Source organism: Mastomys coucha, chromosome X (genome assembly GCF_008632895.1).
Source record: "Mastomys coucha isolate ucsf_1 chromosome X, UCSF_Mcou_1, whole genome shotgun sequence".
In the NCBI taxonomy this organism is placed as follows: Eukaryota; Metazoa; Chordata; class Mammalia; order Rodentia; family Muridae; genus Mastomys; species Mastomys coucha.
Genome location: NC_045030.1, coordinates 48864763 through 48869181, shown reverse-complemented (window position 1 = coordinate 48869181; position 4419 = coordinate 48864763).

Below are 4419 nucleotides of genomic sequence, written 5' to 3'. Positions count from 1 at the left end.
TTAATCCTTTGTGTAGAGGAAGGCCACTGATTTGCTTGAGTTAATTTTATATCCAGCTACTTTGCTGAAGTTGTTTATCAAGTTTACGAGTTTTTTGGTGGAATTTTGTGGTCACTTAAGTATACTATCATAGCATCAGCAAATAGTGATAATTTGACTTCTTCCTTTCCAATTTGTATCCCTTTGAAGATGGAAATTCCATTTCTTGGATTGGCAGGATTATTATAGTAACAATGGCCATCTTGCCAAAAGCAATCTACAGATTCAATGCAATCCCCATCAAAATTCCAACTGAATTCTTCACAGAGTTAGAAAGAGCATTTTGCAAATTCATCTGGAACAATAAAAAACCTAGGATAGTGAAAACTATTCTCAACAATAAAAGAACTTCAGGTGGAATCACCATTCCTGACCTCAAGCTGTACTACAGAGCAATTGCGATAAAAACTGCATGGTATTTGTACAGTGACAGGCAGGTGGATTGATGGAAAGGAATTGAAGACACAGAAATGTACTCACACACCTATGGTCACTTGATCTTGGACAAAGGAGCTAAAACCTTCCAGTGGAAAAAAGACAGCATTTTCAACAAATGGTGCTTGCTCAACTGGCAGTTAGCATGTAGAAGAATGCAAATCGATCCATTCTTATCTCCTTGTACAAAGGTCAAGTCCAAGTGGATCAAGGACCTCCACATAAAACCAGATACACAGAAACTAATAGAAAAGAAAGTGGGGAAGAGCCTCAAGCACATGGGCACAGGTGAAAATTTCCTGAACAGAACACCAATAGCTTATGCTCTAAAAATAAGAATTGATAAATGGGACCTTAAAAAATTGCAAAGCTTCCATAAGGCAAAAGACACTCTCAATAAGACAAAATGGCAACCAACTGATTGGTAAAAGGTCTTTACCAATCCTATATCTGATAGAGAGCTAATATCCAAAATATATACAGAACTCATGAAGTTAGACTCCAGCGAACCAAATAACCCTATTAAAAATGTGGTACAGAGCTAAACAATTCTCAACTGAGGAATATCAAATGGCTGAGTAGTACCTAAGGAAATGTTCAACATCCTTAGTCATCAGGGAAATGCAAATCAAAACAACCCTGAGGCCCAGCAGTGGTGGCACATGCCTTTAATCCTAGCACTTGGGAGGAAGAGGCAGGCAGATTTCTGAGTTTGAGGCCAGCCTGGTCTACAGAGTGAGTTCCAGGACAGCCATGGATACATACAAAAACCCTGTCCCTTCCCCCCCCCCCCCAAAAAAAACCAACCCTGAGAATCCACCTCATATCAGCCAGAATGTTTAAGATAAAAAATGCAGGTGACAGCAGATGCTGGCAAGAGTGTGGAGAAAGGGAAGCATTCTTCTATTGCTACTAGGACTTCAGGTTGGTAAAAACACTCTGGAAATCAGTCTGTCAGGTTTTCAAAAATTGTACATAATACTACTACCTGAGAATACCACTTCTGGGCATATAAGAAAATGATGCTCCAACATATAACAAGGACACATTATCCACTATGTTAATTAGCAGCCTTATTTATAATAGCCAGAAGTAGGAAACAACATGGATGTCTCTCAATAGAGTAATGGATACATAAAATGTGGTACATTTACACAATGGAATACTACTCAGCTATTAAAAACAATGACTTCATGAAATTCTTAGGCAAATGGATGGAACTAGAAAATATCATCCTGAGTGAGATAACCCAGTAACAAAGAACACATGGGATGTGCTCACTAATAAGTTGATATTAGGAAAAAAAGTTGGAATACTCACTATAAGACTCAAAGGTTATATAAAACGCAAGAAGAGGGCAGACCAAAGTGTGGGTGCTTCAGTCCTACTTACAAAAGGCAACAAAATAATCACAGGCAGTAAATAGAGGAAGGGATGTGGGAGAGAGAGGACAGGAAGGGAAACAAGGGGCAGTGGGGCAGAATCAGATGTGGTAAGAGATCGGTGAGAAGTTCAGAGGGTCAGAAAATTGAATGGAGGTGTATAGCAATTGGGAATGGGAAACTGGTGGTGGTCACTAGTAAGTCTCCGACGCCAGGAAAGCAAGAGGCTCCCAGGACTAAATTTGGATGACCTTAGCTGAAATACCCACAAGAGGGGAGAGAGAACCTTTAGAGACCATATACAGTCTTGGCATGGCTCCTGGTTGAGGGATGGGGCCACATACCCATCTCAAAAATATTAAGCCAGAATTTCTCCTGTCTAAAGGAAATGCAGGGATAAAAATGGAGCAGGGACTGAAGGAAAGGCCATTCAGAGACTTTGCCACCTGGAGACCTACCCCATCTCCAGACACTAAATGCAGACACTATAGCTGATATCAAGAAGTGCTTGCTGACAGGAATGTGGTATGTCTGTCTCCTGAGAGGCTCTGCTAGAGCATGACCAAAACTGATGAGGATTCTCACAGCCAACCTTCAGACTGAACACAGGTGACCCCAATGGAGGAGTTAGAGGAAGGACCTCCCAGAGCTCCTGGGAACTAAACCACCAACCAAAGAGTATACATAGAGGGACCTATGGCATTTTCTTTAGATAGGAACTATTCTGTGTTAATATTTTTGTCATGGGTGGGTGGCCCCATCCCTCAACTGAGGGCCATGACTAACTTCTAGATATGGTCTCTACGGGTTCATCCTCCCTTTTGTTGAGTATTTCAGCTAATTTCATCCCTGTTGGGGCCTGGGAACTCTTGCTTTCCTGGCATCTGGGACTTTCTAGTGGTTACCCCCAGTTTCCCACCCCCACTGCTACACACTTTTGTTCAATTTCCTAACACACTTTATTTCTCCTCATCTCCTTCCACAGCTGATTCTGTCCCACCCATTTCCCTTCCCATCCTTACTCTCTCCCATATCCCTCCCTCCATTTACCTCCTGTGATTATCTTGTCCCCTCTTTAACATAGGACTGAAGCATCCACACTTTGCTCTTCCCTCTTTTTGAGCTTCATAAGGTCTGTGAGTTGTATTGTGGGTAGTCCAAACTTTTTGTCTTGGAATGAACATTTTTACTAACATGAGATTTATTAGGTTATCATATGCTATGTAGTTCAGGTAGTTCAACAATGGTTTTCTCACACTACAGAAGCCCATAAACCAGTAGGTAGGTACTCAGTCCTTGAAGCTGGAAGTCTTGGAAGTTCAATCCAGTGTTGACAGGCTGTAGTATTACAAGTATGCACTCTACTCTTTTTTTTTTGTTGTTGTTGTTTGTTTCTTTCTTTTTTTTTTACTTTTTAACTTAATTTTTATTTTAAAACTCTTATTTTTACAATGTATTCATACTTTGTAATACATACATATATTGAAATTAGGGAAGTGTAGTCTAATATCACTGAAGGAAAGCAGCAGCAATAGGATAGAGGATCTTTCCAGCAAGAGAAAAGGCAGGTAGGCACAACAAACAAAAAAATCCAGTTTTCTTCTTCATGTTCCTTGATCTCAGCTAATACCAGAAGATGATACCCATATTTAGGGTCAGTTTTAAAACTTCAAGCAATCTGACCTCATAGGAATATGTTCCCAATAGGAATGTTAATGGTTTAGGATTTAGTTGATCTGTTTTGTAGTCTACGTGCCAAACAAGCTTAGAAATCATATGCTGCTTGTGACTCATTGCCCAAGTTTATTCTACTATTTTGACAGAAATTGATTCATCCAATTGTGATGACAGTAAATAGAACTATTACAATATACTTACCCACTTATTTTTAATAGAATTCCTGTCACAGAGGAAGTATTCAATAACTATTGAAAAGATGCATAAACCTTTGTCTTTAGGTTTGGTCTTACTATTATTTTTTGGTTTTTGTTTTTATTTGAAACAGGGTTTCTCTGTGTAGCTCTGGCTATCCTGGAACTCACTCTGTAGACCAAGCTGGCCTTGAACTCAGAAATTTACCTGCCTCTGCCTCCTAAGTGCTAGGATTAAAGGTATGTGCCACCACTGCCTTGCTGGTCTTACTACTTTTAAAATAAATTCTCCAATGGACAATTTTACACAATGATATATAAAAAATATGTTTAGAGAAATTAGTTACAGCAAGAAAATGAATAATATATACAAATATATATGTATGTATATATAGATATATATTAAGACAAATATATATGTATGTATGTATGTATGTATACATACATACATACATACATACATACATACATACATATTTGTCTTAATCAGGGTTTCTATTCTTACACAAATATCATGAACATGAAGCAAGTTGGGGAGGAAAGGGTTTATTCAGCTTACACATTGTACTGGATGGTTTTGTGTCAACTTGACCCAGGCTGTAGTTATCACAGAAAAGGGAGCTTCAGTTGGGAAAGTGCCTCCATGAGACCCAGCTGTGGGGCATTTTCTCAATTAGTGATCAAGGGTGTAG